Genomic DNA, 13,691 nt, shown 5'->3' with positions numbered 1-13,691 from the left:
CATTTTCCCGAGAGGATTGAAAGTAGCCACAGTTGATGGTGAACCCCTATACAAAACTTGCCATGGAAAGGAGTAAGAAGGATTGAGTAGAAGCAGTAGGAGAGCAGGCGTCCTTGAGCCATGCAGCATCTCCATTCGCTTATCTGAAATTCCCACCAATGAATCTACATAAGTCTTCTATCCGTTTATTATTTCTATTTTCTTATCTTTATTTTCGAAACCCATAAACCATTTTAATATGCCTGACTGAGATTTACAAGGTGACCATAGCTTGCTTCATACCAACAATCTCTGTGGGATCGACCCTTACTCACGTAAGGTTTATTACTTGGACGACCCAGTACACTTGCTGGTTAGTTGAACGGAGTTGTGAATTTGACCAAGAGACACAATAGTTTTTGTGTATATGCCAAAGAGCCAATATTGATGATCACAATTTCGTCCACCAATGCTCAAAGCCTTGGATCCTTTTTACCCTTGCCTTTTGGTTTTAAGGGCTATTGGCTTTTTTTGCTTGCTTTTTCTTTTTTTCTCTATATTTTTTTTCGCAAGCCCTTTTGCTTTTTCACTGCTTTTTCATGCTTCAAGAATCAATTTTATAATTTTGCAGATAATCAATAACATTTCTCTTTTTCATCATTCTTTCAAGAGTAAAAAATTTTAGCATTCATAAACAACAAGATCAAAAATATGCACTGTTCAAGCATTCATTCAGAAAACAAAAAGTATTGTCACCACATCAATATAATTAAACTAAATTCAAGGATTAATTCGAAATTCATGTACTTCTTGTTCTTTTGAATTAAAAATATTTTTCATTTAAGAGAGGTGAAGGATTAATGGAATTATTCATAGCCTTAAGACATAGTTACTAAATACTAATGATCATGAAGTAGAGACACAAAACATAGATGAACATATAATATAAAAACCGAAAAGCAGAAAAATATAAGAACAAGGAATGAGTCCACCTTAGTGGCGTCTTCTTCTTGAAGGACTAATGATGTCCTTAAGCTCTTCTATGTCCCTTCCTTGCCTTTGTTGCTCCTCCCTCATTGCTCTTTGATCTTCTCTTATTTCATGGAGAATGATGGAGTGCTCTTGATGTTCCACCCTTAATTGTTCCACATTGTAACTCAAATCTTCTAGGGAAGTGTTGAGTTGTTCCCAATAATTATTGGGAGGAAAGTTCATCCCTTCCTTGCCTTTGTTGCTTCCTCATGCATCTCTTGAGATCCGTGGATGGTCTCTCTTGTTTGCTCCATCCTCTTCTTGGTGATGGGCTTATCCTCTTTAATGAGGATGTCTCCTTCTATGATAACTCTAGCTGAGTAACATAGATGGCAAATAAGATGAGGAAAAGCTAGCCTTGCCGTGGTGGAGGACTTTTCGGCTATTTTGTAGAATTCAAGAGAGATAACCCCATGAACTTCTACTTCCTCTCCAATCATGATGCTATGAATCATGATGGCCCGACCCACAGTAACTTCGGATCGGTTGCTAGTGGGGATGATGGAGCGTTGGATGAACTCTAACCATCCTCTAGCCACAGGCTTGAGGTCCAGTCTTCTCAGTTGAACTGGCTTGCCTTTGGAGTCTCTTTTCCATTGAGCTCCTTCCACACATATGTCCATAAAGACTTGGTCCAACCATTGATCAAAGTTGACCCTTCTAGTGTAGGGCCGTTCATCTCCTTGCATCATGGGCAAGTTAAATGCTAACCTCACATTTTTCGGACTAAAATCTAAGTATTTCCCCTGAACCATTATTGTAAGATAATTCTTTGGATTCGGGTTCACACTTTGATCATGGTTCCTAGTGATCCATGCATTGGCATAGAACTCTTGAACTATTAAGATTCCGACTTGTTGAATGGGGTTGGTTAGAACTTCCCAACCTCTTCTTTGGATCTCATGTCGGATCTCCGGATACTCATTTTTCTTGAACTTGAAAGGGACCTCAGGGATCACCTTCTTCTTTGCCACAACATCATAGAAGTGGTCTTGATGGGCTTTGGAGATGAATCTTTCCATCTCCCATGACTTGGAGGTGGAAGCTTTTGTCTTCCCTTTCCCTTTTCTAGAGGTTTCTCCGGCCTTAGGTGCCATTAATGGTAATGGAAAAACAAAAAGCTTATGCTTTTACCACACCAAACTTAAAATATTGCTCTCCCTCGAGCAAGAGAAGAAAGAAAAGAAGAAGAGAAAAAGAAAATATGGAGGAGAGTGAGGGGGAGGTGTATTTGGCCAAGATATAGAAGAGGGGGTTGTGTTGTGTGAAAATGAAGTAGAATGGAGGGGTTTATATAGGGAAGGGAGAGAGGGTAGGTTCGGCCATTTAGGGTGGGTTTGGGTGGGAAAGATTTTTTAATTTTGAAGGTAGGTGGGGTTTATGGGGAAAAGTGGATGAATGTGAGTGGTGAAGGGGGTAATTGGGAAGAGAGATTGAGGTGATTGGTGAAGGGTTTTTGGGAAAGTGTGTTATAGGATTAATTAGGAGGTAAGGTGGGAATATGTTAGGTGGGGATCCTGTGGAGTCCACAGATCCTGAGATGATCCTGTGGGGTCCACATATCTTGAGGTGTCAAGGATTTACATCCCTGCACCAATTAGGCATGTAAAATGCCTTAGCATACCATTCTGGCTTTTAAACGCCGAAGTGATGCATGTTCTGGGCGTTCAACGCCCATGTGTAGCATGTTTCTGGTGTTGAACGCCAGTTCCATGCTTGTTACTAGCGTTCAGCACCAGCTTTCCTTGGGGCATATTCCTGGCATCCAAACGCCAGGATGTTGCTTGTTTCTGGCGTTCAGCGCCAGCTCCATGCTCTGTTCTGGCATTGAACGCCAGAACAGATGCTCCTTACTGGCGTTTAAATGCCAGTAAGTCCTTCCTCCAGGGTGTGATTTTTTTCTGCTGTTTTTGATTCTATTTTTAATTTTGATATTTTTTTCGTAACTCCACATGATCATGAACCTACTAAAACACAAAATAAAAAAATAAAAATAAAATTAGATAAATAAAAATTGGGTTGCCTCCCAACAAGCGCTTCTTTAATGTTAATAGCTTGACAGTGGGCTCTCATGGAGCCGCACAGGTGATCAGGTCAATGTTGTATAGTCCCAACACCAAACTTAGAGTTTGATTGTGGGGATTCAACACCAAATTTAGAGTTTGGTTGTGGCCTCCCAACACCAAACTTAGAGTTTGACTGTGGGGGCTCTGTTTGACTCTGTACTGAGAGAAGCTCTGCATGCTTACTCTCCCTTGTTACAGAAGGATAGCCGTGTGCCTTAAACACAAGGTAGTCCCCATTCAATTAAAGGACTAATTCTCCTCTGTTAACATCTATCACAGCTTCTGCTGTGGCTAGAAAAGGTCTTCCAAGGATGATGCATTCATCCTCTTCCTTCCTAGTGTCTAAGATTATGAAATCAGCAGGGATGTAAAGGCCTTCAACCTTTACTAACATGTCCTCTACTAATCTATAAGCTTGTCTTACTGACTTGTCTGCCAATTGTAATGAGAATAAGGCAGGCTGTACCTCAATGATCCCTAGTTTCTCTATTACAGAGAGTGGCATAAGATTTATGCCTGACCCCAGGTCACACAGAGCCTTGTTAAAGGTCATGGTGCCTATGGTACAGGGTATTAAGAATTTACCAGGATCTTGTCTCTTTTGAGGTAAAATTTTCTGAACCCATGTATCTAGTTCACTAATGAGAAAGGGAGGTTCACCTTCCCAAGTCTCATTACCAAACAACTTGGCATTCAGCTTCATGATGGCTCCTAGATATTGAGCAACTTGCTCTCCAGTCACATCTTCATCCTCTTCTGAGGAAGAATAGTCTTCAGAGCTCATGAATGGAAGAAGGAGATTTAGTGGAATCTCTTTGGTCTCTATATGAGCCTCAGATTCCTTTAGGTCCTCAATAGGGAACTCCTTCTTGTTTGAGAGACGTCCCAAGAGGTCTTCCTCACTAGGATTTTTGTCCTTCCCCTCCCTTGTGCATTTAGCCATATTGATTACATCAATGGCCTTGCACTCTCCTTTTGGATTTTCTTCTGTATTGCTTGGGAGAATACTGGGAGGAGTTTCAGTAACTTTCTTACTCAGCTGGCCCACTTGTGCCTCCAAATTTCTGATGGAGGACCTTGTTTCACTCATGAAACTTAACATGGCCTTAGACAGATCATAGACTAAATTTGCTAAATTAGAGGGGCTCTTCTCAGAATTCTCTGTCTGTTGCTGAGAAGATGATGGAAAAGGCTTGTTATTGCTTAGCCTGTTTCTTCCACCATTATTAATGCCTTGTTGAGGCTTTTGTTGATCCTTCCATGAGAAATTTGGATGATTTCTCCATGATGAATTATAGGTGTTTACATAAGGTTCACCCATGTAATTTACCTCTGCTATTACAGGGTTCTCAGGATCATAAGCTTCTTCAGAAGCTGCCTCTTTAGTACTGTTGGATGCATTTTGCCATTCATTCAGACTTTGAGAAATCATGTTGACTTGCTGAGTCAACACTTTGTTTTGAGCCAATATGGCATTCAGAGCATCAATTTCAAGAACTTCCTTCCTCTGAGGCGTCCCATTATTCACGGAATTCCTCTCAGAAGTGTACATGAATTGGTTATTTGCAACCATATCAATAAGTTCTTGAGCTTCTGTAGGCATTTTCTTTAAGTGAATGGATCCACCTGCAGAATGGTCCAATGACATTTTGGAAAACTCAGATAGACCATAATAGAATATATCTAATATGGTCCATTCTGAAAACATGTCAGAAGGACACTTTTTGGTCATCTGCTTGTATCTTTCCCAAGCTTCATAGAGGGATTCACCATCTTTTTGTTTGAAGGTTTGAACATCCACTCTAAGCTTGCTCAGCTTTTGAGGAGGAAAGAATTTATCCAAGAAGGCCGTGACCAGCTTATCCAAAAGAATTTATCCAAGAAGGCCATGACCAGCTTATCCCCGGAGTCCAGGCTATCTTTAGGTTGTGAGTCCAACCATGTTCTAGCTCTGTCTCTTATAGCAAAAGGGAAAATCATGAGCCTGTAGACTTCAGGATCTACTCCATTTGTCTCAATAGTCTCACAAATCTGCAAGAACTCAGTTAAAAACTGATAAGGATCTTCAGATAGAAGTCCATGAAACTTGCAGTTCTGTTGCATCAAAGCAACTAATTGAGGTTTCAGCTCAAAATTGTTTGCTCCAATGGTAGGAATTGAGATGCTTCTTCCATCAAACTTGGACGTTGGTTTAGTAAAATCACCAAGCATCCTCCTTGCATTATTGTTGTTGGGTTCGGCTGCCATCTCCTTCTCTTGTTCGAAAATTTCAGAAAAGTTGCCTTTGGTTTGTTGTAATTTAGCTTCTCTTAGTTTCTTTTTCAGAGTCCTTTCAGGTTCTGGGTAAGCTTCAACAAAGATGCCTTTTTCCTTATTCCTGCTTATATGAAAGAGAAGAGAAAAAGAAAAAGGAAGAGGAATCCTCTATATCTGGACAAAGAGAATCCTTATTATTAGTAGAAGAAGAAAGGAATAAGAGTGAAGAATCCAATCACAAGGGTGAGGATAGAGGCAGTGATTGGAGATGAAGAGAGATGAAGAGAAGTGTTAGTAAATAAATAAATAAATAGAAGAAGANNNAGATGAAGAGAGGTGAAGAGAAGTGTTAGTAAATAAATAATTAAATAGAATAAGAAAAGAGAGGGGGAATTTCGAAAATAATTTTGAAAAAGAGGTTAGTATTTTTGAAAATTAATGATAAGATAAGATTAAAATTAAAATTTAAAACAGAAGAAGAATTTTTTGAAAAAGAGATGAGATATTTTCAAAAATTAAAGAGGGAAAAGTAGTTAGGTGGTTTTGAAAAAGATAAGAAACAAACAAAAAGTCAAATAGTTAGTTGAAAAAGATATTAAAATCAAATTTGAAAAGATAAGAAGCTAAGAAGTTAGATAAGATATTTTGAAATCAAATTTTTGAAAAAGATAAAATTTTGAAAAAGAAATGATAAAAAGATAAGATAAGAAGATATGATAAAAAGATAGGATTGAAAAAGATTTAATTTTTAAAATTAAAATTAATTACTTAACTAACAAGAAACTAAAAGATAGGTTCTAGAATTTAAAGATTGAACCTTTCTTAACAAGAAAGTAACAAACTTCAAATTTTTTAATCAATCATATTAATTGTTAGTAACAAACTTCAAATTTTTGAATCAATCATATTAATTGTTAGCATAATTTCGAAAATTTAGATAAAATTAAGAAAAAGATTTTTTTTGAAAAACATTTTAAAGAATTTTCGAAAATTAATAAGAAAAATGAAAAATATTTAATTTTTGAAAAAGTTTTAAAAAGATAAGATTTTTTAAAATTGAAAATTTGACTTGACTTGTAAGAAACAACTAATTTTAAAATTTTTTTGACCAAGTCAACTCAAATTTTCGAAAATTTGGAGAGAAATAAGGAAACGATATTTTTTTATTTTTAAATTTTTAATGATGAGAGAGAAAAACACAATTATGACCCAAAACATGAAAATTTTAGATCAAAACCAATTATGCATGCAAGAACACTATGAATGTTAAGATGAACACCAAGAACATTTTGAAGATCATGATGAACATCAAGAACATATTTTTGAAAAATTTTTGATGCAAAGAAAAACATGCAAGACACCAAACTTAGAATTCTTTAATGCATGGACACTATGAATGCATGAATTTTCGAAAAATGCAAGAAATTTTTTAAAGCATGCAATTGACATCAAACTTAAAAATTGACTCAAGATTCAAACAAGAAACACAAAATATTTTTGGTTTTTATGATTTTATGATTTTTTTGTATTTTTTTTTTTGAAAATTATATTTTTGAAAAACGAAAATAAAGAAAAAAATTTTGAAAGATTTTTGAAAACTTTTTTGAAAGGAAAATAAAAAGAAAATTACCTAATCTGAGCAACAAGATAAACCGTCAGTTGTCTATACTCGAATAATCCCCGGCAACGGCGCCAAAAACTTGGTGGACAAAATTGTGATCATCAACAATGGCTCCAAAGGCTTGGTGCTCTCAAACGTGAATCACACTTTGTCACAGCTCCGCACAACTAACCAGCAAGTGTACTGGGTCGTCCAAGTAATACCTTACGTGAGTAAGGGTCGATCCCACAGAGATTGTTGGTATGAAGCAAGCTATGGTCATCTTGTAAATCCCAGTCAGGCGAATTTAACTGGATTAAGAGATTATTGGTTTAAATAAAGATAATAAAATAAATAGAAAATAAAGATAAATTTACTCATGTAATTCAATGGTGGAAATTTCAGATAGGTGTATGGAGGTGCTGTGTTCCTTCTGAATCTCTGCTTTCCTACTTCTTCCTTCTAGTTTTTCATCATTCCTTTCTATGGCAAGTTGTATGTAGGGCATCACCGTTGTTAATGGCTGCATCCCATCCTCTCAGTGAAAATGGTCCAAATGCTCTGTCACAGCACGGCTAATCATCTGTCGGTTCTCAATCAGGTGGAATAGAATCCAGTGATTCTTTTGCGTCTGTCACTAACGCCCAGCCTTCAGGAGTTTGAAGCTCGTCACATCCGGATTCCCATGAATGTCGCCATCAATTCTAGCTTATACCACGAAGATTCTGATCAAGGAATCCAAGAGATATGCGTCCGGTCTAAGGTAGAACGGAAGTGGTTGTCAGTCACGCGCGTTCATAGGTGAGAATGATGATGAGTGTCATAGATCATCACATTCATCAAGTTGAAGTGCAACGAATATCTTAGAACAAGAATAAATCGAATTGGATAGAAAATAGTAGTAATTGCATTAAAACTTGAGGTACAGCAGAGCTCCACACCCTTAATCTATGGTGTGTAGAAACTCCACCGTTGAAAATACATAAGTGAAAGGTCCAGGCATGGCTGAATCGCCAGCCCCCAGATCTATGAACTAAACGTCCAAAGATTGAATAATACAATCAAAGATCTCTAATAAACCAGTAAAAAGTTCTATTTATACTAAACTAGCTCCTCGGAATACCGCATACAAGGTTTAGAATTTCTGGATCTCATAAATGGCCGCCAATAATTCTAGCTTATACCAAGAAGACTCCGATCTTTTGGAATGGAGGCTAGGAGATATACGCTCGATCTAAGGTAGAATAGGAGTGGTTGTCAGGCACGCGTTCATAGGTTGAGAATAGTGATGAATGTCACGGATAATCACATTCATCATGTTGAAGTGCAAGCGAATATCTTAGAATAGGAATAAGCATGAATTGAATAGAAAATAGTAGTACTTTGCATTAATACTCGAGGAACAGCAGAGCTCCAGACCTTAATCTATGGTGTGTAGAAACTCCACTGTTGAAAATACATAAGAACAAGGTCTAGGCATGGCCGAATGGCCAGCCTCCCCAATTTCTAAGATCGCATAAACTGATCAAAGATAGATACCAAGGTTAAAATACAATAGTAAAAAGTTCTATTTATACTAAACTAGTTACTGGGTTTATAGAAATAAGTAAGTGATGCAGAAATCCACTTCCGGGCCCACTTGGTGTGTGCTTGGGCTGAGCATTGAAGCTTTCACGTGTAGAGGTCTTCCTTGGAGTTAAACACCAGCTTTGGTGCCAGTTTGGGCATTTAACTCCAACTTTTATGCCAGTTCTGACGTTTTGACGCTAGGAAAGGGCAGAAAGCTGGCGTTTTGATGCCATTTTATATTGTCAAAATTCACGCAGAGTATGGACTATTATATATTTCTGGAAAGCCCTGGATGTTTACTTTCCAACGCAATTGAGAGCGTGCCATTTGGAGTTGTATAGCTCCAGAAAATCCACTTCGAGTTCAGGGAAGTCAGAATCCAACAGCATTTGCAATCCTTTGTCAGCCTCTGAATCAGGTTTTTACTCAGGTCCCTCAATTTCAGCCAAAAAATACCTGAAATCACAAAAAAACATACAAACTCATAATAAAGTCCAAAAATGTGAATTTTTCTTAAAAACTAATAAAAATATACTAAAAACTAACTAAATCATACTAAAAACTATATAAAAACAATGCCAAAAAGCGTATAAATTATCCGCTCATCCGTGGGTAATGAGAGACAGATAAGTGCATATCAATGCAAATGGAATACAAGTATCATAAAAATTAGCATTGACTTATAATTAATAACACCCAACAATTTAAAACAAGTCACGAAGCACCAAAATAAGTCAAGAAAAGATGCAACAGATGAATACGAACATGTAACACCAGTGATAAAATAGGAAATTAGAAAAGAAGATAAAAATGTGAATAAAATCAAAATGCAATGAAGGAAGGTATGCAAATGCAGTATGGAGAAGAGAATGAAAGAGAATAAGGATGAGAAGAAAGTGAGAAAAGAAGTAGGATTGAGAGAGAATTAGGATTTGGGGGTGGGAAAGAATGAAAACTGGCGGCGCTGGGATTTAGTAGTGCGGCACAATCGACACACACACGTACTGCGCGCATCCACGTGGGTTACGCGAAAAGAGAGGGACGCAGAGGCGTCCAGTACGCGTACGCGTGATCGAGGCAGTGCCTCTAGCGCACATCCAGCGCGAGGCCAGCACAACTTTCGGCCAAAACACTCAATTACGCTGATTTCCATGGGCACATGTGAGCGCCATGCATGCTTCCGCGTGGGTCGCCGAAATTGCAAGGGACGCGTACGCATCAAGTACGCGTACGCATCAAGTACGCGTACGCGTCAGGTACGCGTACGTGTGGGTGAGCTTGTGTGTTGAGCATGCTTCCTGCACAGCTCCCGCAGAACCCTCTGTAACTTGGGCATAAATTTGATTTCCCAAGGACGCGTGCGCGTCACAGACGCGTAAGCGTCGAAGGCTCTCTCTTCTTTTTTTTTTGCAGAATGCAGATGATGTAGAACTTATGAATTAACACGGATAGAAATAAAATAAAACAAAACTAAGAATAAAAAGGAACGACCATACCATGGTGGGTTGTCTCCCACCTTACACTTTTAGTTATTGTCCTTAAGTTGGACATGTGGAGGGCTCCTTGTCATGATGGCTTGTGCTTGAACTCATCCAGGAATCCCCACCATTGTTTGCAATTCCAATAGCCTTTGAGATCCCAAACTAGGCGCATATAGCCTTCAAGCAAGTTAAAGCAAGTGACAAGGCCCCAAGAGTGTTGATTGCTAGAGTGAATTCCGGGGTCCCAAACCTTGTTTTTACACCCGTCTTCTTGTTGATCATCAATTTTCCACTGGGTGGCAAGCAATCGGAATTCTCACAGAAACATCCAAACAACCTTTTAGACTCATTCAATCGAGCTCTACACTAATCCTTGCACTTCAACTTGGAGCGTGCAACCATATTGAACCTTGCATGACAACTCCTACCACTAACCATCTCCCTCTTACTCTTAAAGGCACAAAGAGCTCTAAGTTGACCATCTGTCTCAACTAAACCATATTCAAATGGGATTATAAAGCTTGGAGATAAGATGTTTACCCACTTGAATGAAAGGATGGATGGTGATGGCTTGGGGAGAGGTGTTTCCAATGGTCTTGCAAGCTTCACTCCCTTATGCTCTTCTTTGAATTCTTCCACCTTTTTGCAAGCCTCTTCAACTTCAACCGATTCCTCTTGGTAGCTTTCTTCCAATTCAATCTCTTCTTCATTACCTACCAAGGGCATGGGAGGTTGTGCTTCTTCTTTTGTAATCTCCATCTCTTGATCAACCTCTGCAAAGTCTTCAACCATGATATGCCTTAGAGGTTGAACACCCTCCTCAACATCAATTTCAAATGTCTTAGAAGGGGGCTCTATGACTTGACTTTCCGATGGACGTTCCGTATCTCCCAAGTCTTCAACCACTTCCTCTTCTGTAATAATTTCGGCTTTCTCCACTTGCTCTAATACAAAATCAAACTCTTCCTTGATGTCACTTAGTGTAGAGTTGTATTCAATGATGGAGCTTCCCTCTTGTTCAACCTTCACTAATTCGTCAACTACTTCATCTTCAAGGGTCTTTCCTACCTCCACCTTTTGGGCTTCCTCTTGCTTCTCTTGAAGTATGTGTACCTACAACCGATCCATTACATCCCTAAGACGATCTCTTCGCTCTTGTTCCGGGTCAGTAGCATCATTAGGATCATGTTACTCTTGGATTGATGGATATGGGTATTCTTGCATGGAGGGTGGCGGTGCACTAAAGCTTAAGGGTTGAATATTGGAGGTAGAGGGTTGGTCTCTGAGGGATATAAGATATTGGAGTTTAGAGGTGAGACCAATGAGATTAGAGATAAGTGTGTTGTTATCCAATGGAGGTTGGGGTGGATAGGAGGGTTCATTTGTTAGGAGAAAGGGCTCATAATACGGAGGTGGTTCTTCTTGATAAGAATATGGAGATGGTGTATATTGAGGTGGTGGTTCTAAGTATGGCTCATAAGGCTCTTGGTATGGTGGGTAAGGATTAGGGTCATATGGGGGTGTTTGGTGGTAAGGTGCTTATGAGTATGGTGGTTCAAAATTATGTTGATAAAGGGGTTCATAGGCATATGGTGGTGGTTGTTGATAATAAAAAGGGTGCTCACCATAGCCATTATCTTGGTATACCTCTTGGAATGGCTCTTAGTCATAGTATGTTGGTGGAGGTTGTTGCTAGGAGGGTTGATCAAATCCTTGTGGCTCCTCCCATCTTTGATTCTCCCATCCTTGATGCATATTCTCATTGTAATCTCCTCTTTCTGCAACATAATTCTAACCAAACTCATAGCCAAAGGGGTGAGAGTTCATAATAGCTAAAGAAAATAAAAACAAAATCTAGCAAAAATAAGCAACTAATTCCTAAACTAACAAAAACTAGCAAACAAGCAAAAATAAATACTTACAATAACCAATAATAAGGCACACGTTTACAATTCCCCGGCAACGGCGCCATTTTGATGAACGGATTTTTGATGGTCTAGAATTTAACAATAAACTCTCGTTGCAAGTATAGTTTCCAGACCAACTAAAATCCTTTCATACAAAAGTTTGGTTGTCACAAGTAATAAACCCCTAATAATTCTAATAACCGAAGTATTTAAACCTCGGGTCGTCTCTCAAGGAATTGCAGGGAAGTGTTCTTATAATTGGTTATGGAAAAGATATATTTTGGGGTTTTTGAATAAGGAAACAAGAAAAGTAAATTGCAAAGGAAATCAAATGACTAGAAAAGCTCTTGGCAAGGTTTGGTAGTCAAGGATCTCTATCCTTATCACTAACCACAACATGAGAATTGGCAAGGATCAATCCTATTAAGTCATCCTCTAACTAAGAGTAAAGGAAAGTTAAATGAGCTATATCAATCCAAGTCTATAAATCCTAGCTCTCCACCAATTCAATTAGTGAGAACTAGAGTTAATGGCTCCCAATCATCAATTCCTTGGACATTAGTAACTCAAGAGTTCCTAAGTTACCATCCTAAGCCAAGAACACAAAAGTCTAATTTGAGATCCTCCCAAACATTTTGTCAAACACTTGGACAAAATAAAAACATAGAAAATTAATATGAGAATATTAAATCCAAACAATCAATTGAAAGCATCAATAACACAAATTGAACAAAAAATCATAAATACGAAATACCTCAAATTGCATCAAATAGAAAATCAAATATAACATGAGAGTAGAAGAGAAACTAAATTAAAGGAACATAGGACCTGAATTTGATGAAGAAATAAACCTAAAACTAAGAGAATCCTAAAATCTAGAGAGAGGCTTCTCTCTCTAGAAACTACATCTAAAACCTAAAATTATGTGAATAATGAAAAGTGTTTTCCATCATTCCTCCACTCTGTAGCCTTTAATCTATATTTTTTGGGCTGAAAACTGGATCAAAAAAAGCCCAAAAATTGCTGGGGGCAATTTCTGATACATACAGCACGTGGCTCATGCGCGCGTACGCGTCATGCACGCATACGTGTCGTTGAACTTTTGCACAATCCACGTGTACGCGTTCTTTGCGTGTGCGCATTGCCTAACAGCAAGGCCACTATAGCAAATTATATATCATTGTGAAGCCCCGGATGTTAGCTTTCCAACGCAACTAGAACTGACTCATTTGGACCTCTGTAGCTCAAGTTATGATCGATTGAGTGCGAAGAGGTCAGGGCTGACAGCTTGCAGTTCCTTCAGCTTCTTATATTTCTTCCACTTTTACATGCTTCCTTTCCATCCTCTAAGCCATTCCTGCCCTGTAATATCTGAAAACACTTAACACGCATATCATGGCATCGAATGGTAATAAGAGAGGATTAGAATTAGCTAAATTAAGAACAAAGAAACATGTTTTCAATCATAGCATAAAATCATGAAGTAAATGTAAAACATGCAATTTACATGAATAAGTGTGAGAATAGTGGATAAAATCCACTCAATTAAGCACAAGATGTACCAGGAAATAGTGGTGCATCACATAGATAGCTATCAAATGTCAATATCTGGACGACTTCATCGTAGAGTATACTGACATCCCGGGTCCCCCCTCCTCCACAAAGTGGAGCTTTTATGTAGATGTCTCCTCGAACAAAACCGGGAGTGGTGCAGGTGTTATTGTAGAGAGCAATCAAGGAACCCAAATCAAGCTATCCTTAAAGTTTGAGTTTCCTGCCTCAAATAATCAAGCTGAATATG

General features: G+C 38.4%; 1 non-coding gene across 1 annotated transcript; it reads left to right on the top strand.

Moving 5' to 3' along the window:
* The first annotated feature begins 4,783 nt into the window (after positions 1-4,783).
* LOC127742054 (small nucleolar RNA R71) lies at positions 4,784-4,887 on the top strand. The gene has a single exon (XR_008003241.1). It is a non-coding gene; the product is annotated as a small nucleolar RNA R71 (small nucleolar RNA).
* The last annotated feature ends 8,804 nt before the right edge of the window (positions 4,888-13,691 follow it).

This window comes from Arachis duranensis, chromosome 9 (assembly GCF_000817695.3).
Source record: "Arachis duranensis cultivar V14167 chromosome 9, aradu.V14167.gnm2.J7QH, whole genome shotgun sequence".
NCBI lineage: Eukaryota > Viridiplantae > Streptophyta > Magnoliopsida > Fabales > Fabaceae > Arachis > Arachis duranensis.
This window is presented reverse-complemented; position numbering and strand designations above follow the sequence as displayed.